Here is a 12770-nt window from a genome sequence, read left to right as displayed (position 1 = left end):
TCACAAGGACTAATAAACAAGGACAAATGGTTTAAACAAAGAGCACAAGGACTAAAGAACAAGGACAAATGGTTCACACAACGAGTCACAAGAACTAATGAACAAGGACAAATGGTTCACACAACGAGTCACATGGACTAATGAACAAGGGCAAATGGTTTACCCAATGAGTCAGAAGGACTAATAAACAAGGACAAATGGTTAACATAACGAGTTACAAGGACTAATGAACAAGGATAAATGGTTCACACAAAAAGTCACAAGGACCAATAAAGAAGGACAAATAGTTTAGACAACGAGTCACAAGGACTAATGAACAAGGACAAATGATTCACACAACGAGTCACAAGGACTAATGAACAAGGAAAAATGGTTCACACAACAAGTCACAATCACAAGGACAAATGGTTTACACAACGAGTCACAAGGACTAATAAACCAGGACAAATGGTTTAAACAACGAGTCACAAAGACAAATTGTTCACACAACGAGTCACAAGGACTAATGAACAAGGATAAATAGTTTACACAACGAGTCAAAAGGACTAATGAACAAGGAAAAATGCTTCACACAACAAGTCACAACAACAAGGACAAATGGTTTACACAACGAGTCACAAGGACTAATAAACAAGGACAAAGGGTTCACACAACAAGGACCAAGGACTAAAGAACAAGGACAAATGGATCACACAACGAGGCACAATGACTAACAAACAAGGACAAATGGTTCACACAACGACTCACAAGGACAAATAGTTTACACAACGAGTCACAATGACTAATGTACAAGGACAAATGGTTCACACAACGAGTCACAAGGACTAATGAACAAGGTCAAATAGTTTACACAACGAGTCACAAGGACAAATGAATAAGGACAAATGGTTCACACAACGAGTCACAAGGACTAATGAACAATGAAAAATGGTTCACACAACAAGTCACAATAACAAGGACAAATGGTTTACACAACGAGTCACAAGGACTAATAAACATGGACAAATGGTTTAAACAACGAGTCACAAGGACTAAAGAACAAGGACAAATGGTTCACACAACGAGTCACAAGAACTAATGAACAAGGACAAATGGTTCACACAACGAGTCACATGGACTAATGAACAAGGGCAAATGGTTTACCCAATGAGTCAGAAGGACTAATAAACAAGGACAAATGGTTAACATAACGAGTTACAAGGACTAATGAACAAGGATAAATAGTTCACACAACAAGTCACAAGGACTAATAAAGAAGGACAAATAGTTTAGACAACGAGTCACAAGGACTAATGAACAAGGACAAATAATTCACACAACGAGTCACAAGGACTAATGAACAAGGAAAAATGGTTCACACAACAAGTCACAATCACAAGGACAAATGGTTTACACAACGAGTCACAAGGACTAATAAACCAGGACAAATGGTTTAAACAACGAGTCACAAAGACAAATGGTTCACACAACGAGTCACAAGGACTAATGAACAAGGATAAATAGTTTACACAACGAGTCAAAAAGACTAATGAACAAGGAAAAATGCTTCACACATCAAGTCACAACAACAAGGACAAATGGTTTACACAACGAGTCACAAGGACTAATAAACAAGGACAAAGGGTTCACACAACAAGGACCAAGGACTAAAGAACAAGGACAAATGGTTAACACAACGAGGCACAAGGACTAATGAACAAGGACAAATGGTTGACACAATGAGACACAAGGACAAATAGTTTACACAACGAGTCACAATGACTAATGAACAAGGACAAATGGTTCACACAACGAGTCACAAGGACTAATGAACAATGAAAAATGGTTCACACAACAAGTCACAATAACAAGGACAAATGGTTTACACAACGAGTCACAAGGACTAATAAACAAGGACAAATGGTTTAAACAAAGAGCACAAGGACTAAAGAACAAGGACAAATGGTTCACACAACGAGTCACAAGAACTAATGAACAAGGACAAATGGTTCACACAACGAGTCACATGGACTAATGAACAAGGGCAAATGGTTTACCCAATGAGTCAGAAGGACTAATAAACAAGGACAAATGGTTAACATAACGAGTTACAAGGACTAATGAACAAGGATAAATGGTTCACACAAAAAGTCACAAGGACCAATAAAGAAGGACAAATAGTTTAGACAACGAGTCACAAGGACTAATGAACAAGGACAAATGATTCACACAACGAGTCACAAGGACTAATGAACAAGGAAAAATGGTTCACACAACAAGTCACTATCACAAGGACAAATGGTTTACACAACGAGTCACAAGGACTAATAAACCAGGACAAATGGTTTAAACAACGAGTCACAAAGACAAATTGTTCACACAACGAGTCACAAGGACTAATGAACAAGGATAAATAGTTTACACAACGAGTCAAAAGGACTAATGAACAAGGAAAAATGCTTCACACAACAAGTCACAACAACAAGGACAAATGGTTTACACAACGAGTCACAAGGACTAATAAACAAGGACAAAGGGTTCACACAACAAGGACCAAGGACTAAAGAACAAGGACAAATGGTTAACACAACGAGGCACAATGACTAATGAACAAGGACAAATGGTTGACACAACGAGTCACAAGGACAAATAGTTTACACAACGAGTCACAATGACTAATGTACAAGGACAAATGGTTCACACAACGAGTCACAAGGACTAATGAACAAGGTCAAATAGTTTACACAACGAGTCACAAGGACAAATGAATAAGGACAAATGGTTCACACAACGAGTCACAAGGACTAATGAACAATGAAAAATGGTTCACACAACAAGTCACAATAACAAGGACAAATGGTTTACACAACGAGTCACAAGGACTAATAAACAAGGACAAATGGTTTAAACAAAGAGCACAAGGACTAAAGAACAAGGACAAATGGTTCACACAACGAGTCACAAGAACTAATGAACAAGGACAAATGGTTCACACAACGAGTCACATGGACTAATGAACAAGGGCAAATGGTTTACCCAATGAGTCAGAAGGACTAATAAACAAGGACAAATGGTTAACATAACGAGTTACAAGGACTAATGAACAAGGATAAATGGTTCACACAAAAAGTCACAAGGACCAATAAAGAAGGACAAATAGTTTAGACAACGAGTCACAAGGACTAATGAACAAGGACAAATGATTCACACAACGAGTCACAAGGACTAATGAACAAGGAAAAATGGTTCACACAACAAGTCACAATCACAAGGACAAATGGTTTACACAACGAGTCACAAGGACTAATAAACCAGGACAAATGGTTTAAACAACGAGTCACAAAGACAAATTGTTCACACAACGAGTCACAAGGACTAATGAACAAGGATAAATAGTTTACACAACGAGTCAAAAGGACTAATGAACAAGGAAAAATGCTTCACACAACAAGTCACAACAACAAGGACAAATGGTTTACACAACGAGTCACAAGGACTAATAAACAAGGACAAAGGGTTCACACAACAAGGACCAAGGACTAAAGAACAAGGACAAATGGATCACACAACGAGGCACAATGACTAACAAACAAGGACAAATGGTTCACACAACGACTCACAAGGACAAATAGTTTACACAACGAGTCACAATGACTAATGTACAAGGACAAATGGTTCACACAACGAGTCACAAGGACTAATGAACAAGGTCAAATAGTTTACACAACGAGTCACAAGGACAAATGAATAAGGACAAATGGTTCACACAACGAGTCACAAGGACTAATGAACAATGAAAAATGGTTCACACAACAAGTCACAATAACAAGGACAAATGGTTTACACAACGAGTCACAAGGACTAATAAACATGGACAAATGGTTTAAACAACGAGTCACAAGGACTAAAGAACAAGGACAAATGGTTCACACAACGAGTCACAAGAACTAATGAACAAGGACAAATGGTTCACACAACGAGTCACATGGACTAATGAACAAGGGCAAATGGTTTACCCAATGAGTCAGAAGGACTAATAAACAAGGACAAATGGTTAACATAACGAGTTACAAGGACTAATGAACAAGGATAAATAGTTCACACAACAAGTCACAAGGACTAATAAAGAAGGACAAATAGTTTAGACAACGAGTCACAAGGACTAATGAACAAGGACAAATAATTCACACAACGAGTCACAAGGACTAATGAACAAGGAAAAATGGTTCACACAACAAGTCACAATCACAAGGACAAATGGTTTACACAACGAGTCACAAGGACTAATAAACCAGGACAAATGGTTTAAACAACGAGTCACAAAGACAAATGGTTCACACAACGAGTCACAAGGACTAATGAACAAGGATAAATAGTTTACACAACGAGTCAAAAAGACTAATGAACAAGGAAAAATGCTTCACACATCAAGTCACAACAACAAGGACAAATGGTTTACACAACGAGTCACAAGGACTAATAAACAAGGACAAAGGGTTCACACAACAAGGACCAAGGACTAAAGAACAAGGACAAATGGTTAACACAACGAGGCACAAGGACTAATGAACAAGGACAAATGGTTGACACAATGAGACACAAGGACAAATAGTTTACACAACGAGTCACAATGACTAATGAACAAGGACAAATGGTTCACACAACGAGTCACAAGGACTAATGAACAATGAAAAATGGTTCACACAACAAGTCACAATAACAAGGACAAATGGTTTACACAACGAGTCACAAGGACTAATAAACAAGGACAAATGGTTTAAACAAAGAGCACAAGGACTAAAGAACAAGGACAAATGGTTCACACAACGAGTCACAAGAACTAATGAACAAGGACAAATGGTTCACACAACGAGTCACATGGACTAATGAACAAGGGCAAATGGTTTACCCAATGAGTCAGAAGGACTAATAAACAAGGACAAATGGTTAACATAACGAGTTACAAGGACTAATGAACAAGGATAAATGGTTCACACAAAAAGTCACAAGGACCAATAAAGAAGGACAAATAGTTTAGACAACGAGTCACAAGGACTAATGAACAAGGACAAATGATTCACACAACGAGTCACAAGGACTAATGAACAAGGAAAAATGGTTCACACAACAAGTCACTATCACAAGGACAAATGGTTTACACAACGAGTCACAAGGACTAATAAACCAGGACAAATGGTTTAAACAACGAGTCACAAAGACAAATTGTTCACACAACGAGTCACAAGGACTAATGAACAAGGATAAATAGTTTACACAACGAGTCAAAAAGACTAATGAACAAGGAAAAATGCTTCACACATCAAGTCACAACAATAAGGACAAATGGTTTACACAACGAGTCACAAGGACTAATAAACAAGGACAAAGGGTTCACACAACAAGGACCAAGGACTAAAGAACAAGGACAAATGGTTAACACAACGAGGCACAAGGACTAATGAACAAGGACAAATGGTTGACACAACGAGTCACAAGGACAAATAGTTTACACAACGAGTCACAATGACTAATGAACAAGCACAAATGGTTCACACAACGAGTCAAAAGGACTAATGAACAAGGTCAAATAGTTTACACAACGAGTCACAAGGACAAATGAATAAGGACAAATGGTTCACACAACGAGTCACAAGGACTAATGAACAATGAAAAATGGTTCACACAACAAGTCACAATAACAAGGACAAATGGTTTACACAACGAGTCACAAGGACTAATAAACAAGGACAAATGGTTTAAACAAAGAGCACAAGGACTAAAGAAAAAGGACAAATGGTTCACACAACGAGTCACAAGAACTAATGAACAAGGACAAATGGTTCACACAACGAGTCACATGGACTAATGAACAAGGGCAAATGGTTTACCCAATGAGTCAGAAGGACTAATAAACAAGGACAAATGGTTAACATAACGAGTTACAAGGACTAATGAACAAGGATAAATGGTTCACACAAAAAGTCACAAGGACCAATAAAGAAGGACAAATAGTTTAGACAACGAGTCACAAGGACTAATGAACAAGGACAAATGATTCACACAACGAGTCACAAGGACTAATGAACAAGGAAAAATGGTTCACACAACAAGTCACTATCACAAGGACAAATGGTTTACACAACGAGTCACAAGGACTAATAAACCAGGACAAATGGTTTAAACAACGAGTCACAAAGACAAATTGTTCACACAACGAGTCACAAGGACTAATGAACAAGGATAAATAGTTTACACAACGAGTCAAAAAGACTAATGAACAAGGAAAAATGCTTCACACATCAAGTCACAACAATAAGGACAAATGGTTTACACAACGAGTCACAAGGACTAATAAACAAGGACAAAGGGTTCACACAACAAGGACCAAGGACTAAAGAACAAGGACAAATGGTTAACACAACGAGGCACAAGGACTAATGAACAAGGACAAATGGTTGACACAACGAGTCACAAGGACAAATAGTTTACACAACGAGTCACAATGACTAATGAACAAGCACAAATGGTTCACACAACGAGTCAAAAGGACTAATGAACAAGGTCAAATAGTTTACACAACGAGTCACAAGGACAAATGAATAAGGACAAATGGTTCACACAACGAGTCACAGAGGCTAATGAACAATGAAAAATGGTTCACACAACAAGTCACAATAACAAGGACAAATGGTTTACACAACGAGTCACAAGGACTAATAAACAAGGACAAATGGTTTAAACAAAGAGCACAAGGACTAAAGAACAAGGACAAATGGTTCACACAACGAGTCACAAGAACTAATGAACAAGGACAAATGGTTCACACAACGAGTCACATGGACTAATGAACAAGGGCAAATGAATTACCCAATGAGTCAGAAGGACTAATAAACAAGGACAAATGGTTAACATAACGAGTTACAAGGACTAATGAACAAGGATAAATGGTTCACACAAAAAGTCACAAGGACCAATAAAGAAGGACAAATAGTTTAGACAACGAGTCACAAGGACTAATGAACAAGGACAAATGATTCACACAACGAGTCACAAGGACTAATGAACAAGGAAAAATGGTTCACACAACAAGTCACTATCACAAGGACAAATGGTTTACACAACGAGTCACAAGGACTAATAAACCAGGACAAATGGTTTAAACAACGAGTCACAAAGACAAATTGTTCACACAACGAGTCACAAGGACTAATGAACAAGGATAAATAGTTTACACAACGAGTCAAAAGGACTAATGAACAAGGAAAAATGCTTCACACAACAAGTCACAACAACAAGGACAAATGGTTTACACAACGAGTCACAAGGACTAATAAACAAGGACAAAGGGTTCACACAACAAGGACCAAGGACTAAAGAACAAGGACAAATGGTTAACACAACGAGGCACAATGACTAATGAACAAGGACAAATGGTTGACACAACGAGTCACAAGGACAAATAGTTTACACAACGAGTCACAATGACTAATGTACAAGGACAAATGGTTCACACAACGAGTCACAAGGACTAATGAACAAGGTCAAATAGTTTACACAACGAGTCACAAGGACAAATGAATAAGGACAAATGGTTCACACAACGAGTCACAAGGACTAATGAACAATGAAAAATGGTTCACACAACAAGTCACAATAACAAGGACAAATGGTTTACACAACGAGTCACAAGGACTAATAAACAAGGACAAATGGTTTAAACAAAGAGCACAAGGACTAAAGAACAAGGACAAATGGTTCACACAACGAGTCACAAGAACTAATGAACAAGGACAAATGGTTCACACAACGAGTCACATGGACTAATGAACAAGGGCAAATGGTTTACCCAATGAGTCAGAAGGACTAATAAACAAGGACAAATGGTTAACATAACGAGTTACAAGGACTAATGAACAAGGATAAATGGTTCACACAAAAAGTCACAAGGACCAATAAAGAAGGACAAATAGTTTAGACAACGAGTCACAAGGACTAATGAACAAGGACAAATGATTCACACAACGAGTCACAAGGACTAATGAACAAGGAAAAATGGTTCACACAACAAGTCACAATCACAAGGACAAATGGTTTACACAACGAGTCACAAGGACTAATAAACCAGGACAAATGGTTTAAACAACGAGTCACAAAGACAAATTGTTCACACAACGAGTCACAAGGACTAATGAACAAGGATAAATAGTTTACACAACGAGTCAAAAGGACTAATGAACAAGGAAAAATGCTTCACACAACAAGTCACAACAACAAGGACAAATGGTTTACACAACGAGTCACAAGGACTAATAAACAAGGACAAAGGGTTCACACAACAAGGACCAAGGACTAAAGAACAAGGACAAATGGATCACACAACGAGGCACAATGACTAACAAACAAGGACAAATGGTTCACACAACGACTCACAAGGACAAATAGTTTACACAACGAGTCACAATGACTAATGTACAAGGACAAATGGTTCACACAACGAGTCACAAGGACTAATGAACAAGGTCAAATAGTTTACACAACGAGTCACAAGGACAAATGAATAAGGACAAATGGTTCACACAACGAGTCACAAGGACTAATGAACAATGAAAAATGGTTCACACAACAAGTCACAATAACAAGGACAAATGGTTTACACAACGAGTCACAAGGACTAATAAACATGGACAAATGGTTTAAACAACGAGTCACAAGGACTAAAGAACAAGGACAAATGGTTCACACAACGAGTCACAAGAACTAATGAACAAGGACAAATGGTTCACACAACGAGTCACATGGACTAATGAACAAGGGCAAATGGTTTACCCAATGAGTCAGAAGGACTAATAAACAAGGACAAATGGTTAACATAACGAGTTACAAGGACTAATGAACAAGGATAAATAGTTCACACAACAAGTCACAAGGACTAATAAAGAAGGACAAATAGTTTAGACAACGAGTCACAAGGACTAATGAACAAGGACAAATAATTCACACAACGAGTCACAAGGACTAATGAACAAGGAAAAATGGTTCACACAACAAGTCACAATCACAAGGACAAATGGTTTACACAACGAGTCACAAGGACTAATAAACCAGGACAAATGGTTTAAACAACGAGTCACAAAGACAAATGGTTCACACAACGAGTCACAAGGACTAATGAACAAGGATAAATAGTTTACACAACGAGTCAAAAAGACTAATGAACAAGGAAAAATGCTTCACACATCAAGTCACAACAACAAGGACAAATGGTTTACACAACGAGTCACAAGGACTAATAAACAAGGACAAAGGGTTCACACAACAAGGACCAAGGACTAAAGAACAAGGACAAATGGTTAACACAACGAGGCACAAGGACTAATGAACAAGGACAAATGGTTGACACAATGAGACACAAGGACAAATAGTTTACACAACGAGTCACAATGACTAATGAACAAGGACAAATGGTTCACACAACGAGTCACAAGGACTAATGAACAATGAAAAATGGTTCACACAACAAGTCACAATAACAAGGACAAATGGTTTACACAACGAGTCACAAGGACTAATAAACAAGGACAAATGGTTTAAACAAAGAGCACAAGGACTAAAGAACAAGGACAAATGGTTCACACAACGAGTCACAAGAACTAATGAACAAGGACAAATGGTTCACACAACGAGTCACATGGACTAATGAACAAGGGCAAATGGTTTACCCAATGAGTCAGAAGGACTAATAAACAAGGACAAATGGTTAACATAACGAGTTACAAGGACTAATGAACAAGGATAAATGGTTCACACAAAAAGTCACAAGGACCAATAAAGAAGGACAAATAGTTTAGACAACGAGTCACAAGGACTAATGAACAAGGACAAATGATTCACACAACGAGTCACAAGGACTAATGAACAAGGAAAAATGGTTCACACAACAAGTCACAATCACAAGGACAAATGGTTTACACAACGAGTCACAAGGACTAATAAACCAGGACAAATGGTTTAAACAACGAGTCACAAAGACAAATTGTTCACACAACGAGTCACAAGGACTAATGAACAAGGATAAATAGTTAACACAACGAGTCAAAAAGACTAATGAACAAGGAAAAATGCTTCACACATCAAGTCACAACAATAAGGACAAATGGTTTACACAACGAGTCACAAGGACTAATAAACAAGGACAAAGGGTTCACACAACAAGGACCAAGGACTAAAGAACAAGGACAAATGGTTAACACAACGAGGCACAAGGACTAATGAACAAGGACAAATGGTTGACACAACGAGTCACAAGGACAAATAGTTTACACAACGAGTCACAATGACTAATGAACAAGCACAAATGGTTCACACAACGAGTCAAAAGGACTAATGAACAAGGTCAAATAGTTTACACAACGAGTCACAAGGACAAATGAATAAGGACAAATGGTTCACACAACGAGTCACAAGGACTAATGAACAATGAAAAATGGTTCACACAACAAGTCACAATAACAAGGACAAATGGTTTACACAACGAGTCACAAGGACTAATAAACAAGGACAAATGGTTTAAACAAAGAGCACAAGGACTAAAGAAAAAGGACAAATGGTTCACACAACGAGTCACAAGAACTAATGAACAAGGACAAATGGTTCACACAACGAGTCACATGGACTAATGAACAAGGGCAAATGGTTTACCCAATGAGTCAGAAGGACTAATAAACAAGGACAAATGGTTAACATAACGAGTTACAAGGACTAATGAACAAGGATAAATGGTTCACACAAAAAGTCACAAGGACCAATAAAGAAGGACAAATAGTTTAGACAACGAGTCACAAGGACTAATGAACAAGGACAAATGATTCACACAACGAGTCACAAGGCCTAATGAACAAGGAAAAATGGTTCACACAACAAGTCACAATCACAAGGACAAATGGTTTACACAACGAGTCACAAGGACTAATAAACCAGGACAAATGGTTTAAACAACGAGTCACAAAGACAAATTGTTCACACAACGAGTCACAAGGACTAATGAACAAGGATAAATAGTTTACACAACGAGTCAAAAGGACTAATGAACAAGGAAAAATGCTTCACACAACAAGTCACAACAACAAGGACAAATGGTTTACACAACGAGTCACAAGGACTAATAAACAAGGACAAAGGGTTCACACAACAAGGACCAAGGACTAAAGAACAAGGACAAATGGATCACACAACGAGGCACAATGACTAACGAACAAGGACAAATGGTTCACACAACGACTCACAAGGACAAATAGTTTACACAACGAGTCACAATGACTAATGTACAAGGACAAATGGTTCACACAACGAGTCACAAGGACTAATGAACAAGGTCAAATAGTTTACACAACGAGTCACAAGGACAAATGAATAAGGACAAATGGTTCACACAACGAGTCACAAGGACTAATGAACAATGAAAAATGGTTCACACAACAAGTCACAATAACAAGGACAAATGGTTTACACAACGAGTCACAAGGACTAATGAACAAGGTCAAATAGTTTACACAACGAGTCACAAGGACAAATGAATAAGGACAAATGGTTCACACAACGAGTCACAGAGGCTAATGAACAATGAAAAATGGTTCACACAACAAGTCACAATAACAAGGACAAATGGTTTACACAACGAGTCACAAGGACTAATAAACAAGGACAAATGGTTTAAACAAAGAGCACAAGGACTAAAGAACAAGGACAAATGGTTCACACAACGAGTCACAAGAACTAATGAACAAGGACAAATGGTTCACACAACGAGTCACATGGACTAATGAACAAGGGCAAATGAATTACCCAATGAGTCAGAAGGACTAATAAACAAGGACAAATGGTTAACATAACGAGTTACAAGGACTAATGAACAAGGATAAATGGTTCACACAAAAAGTCACAAGGACCAATAAAGAAGGACAAATAGTTTAGACAACGAGTCACAAGGACTAATGAACAAGGACAAATGATTCACACAACGAGTCACAAGGACTAATGAACAAGGAAAAATGGTTCACACAACAAGTCACTATCACAAGGACAAATGGTTTACACAACGAGTCACAAGGACTAATAAACCAGGACAAATGGTTTAAACAACGAGTCACAAAGACAAATTGTTCACACAACGAGTCACAAGGACTAATGAACAAGGATAAATAGTTTACACAACGAGTCAAAAGGACTAATGAACAAGGAAAAATGCTTCACACAACAAGTCACAACAACAAGGACAAATGGTTTACACAACGAGTCACAAGGACTAATAAACAAGGACAAAGGGTTCACACAACAAGGACCAAGGACTAAAGAACAAGGACAAATGGTTAACACAACGAGGCACAATGACTAATGAACAAGGACAAATGGTTGACACAACGAGTCACAAGGACAAATAGTTTACACAACGAGTCACAATGACTAATGTACAAGGACAAATGGTTCACACAACGAGTCACAAGGACTAATGAACAAGGTCAAATAGTTTACACAACGAGTCACAAGGACAAATGAATAAGGACAAATGGTTCACACAACGAGTCACAAGGACTAATGAACAATGAAAAATGGTTCACACAACAAGTCACAATAACAAGGACAAATGGTTTACACAACGAGTCACAAGGACTAATAAACAAGGACAAATGGTTTAAACAAAGAGCACAAGGACTAAAGAACAAGGACAAATGGTTCACACAACGAGTCACAAGAACTAATGAACAAGGACAAATGGTTCACACAACGAGTCACAT

The sequence above is a fragment of the Silene latifolia genome, chromosome 6 (genome assembly GCF_048544455.1).
Source record: "Silene latifolia isolate original U9 population chromosome 6, ASM4854445v1, whole genome shotgun sequence".
NCBI classification, from domain to species: domain Eukaryota; kingdom Viridiplantae; phylum Streptophyta; class Magnoliopsida; order Caryophyllales; family Caryophyllaceae; genus Silene; species Silene latifolia.
This window is presented reverse-complemented; position numbering follows the sequence as displayed.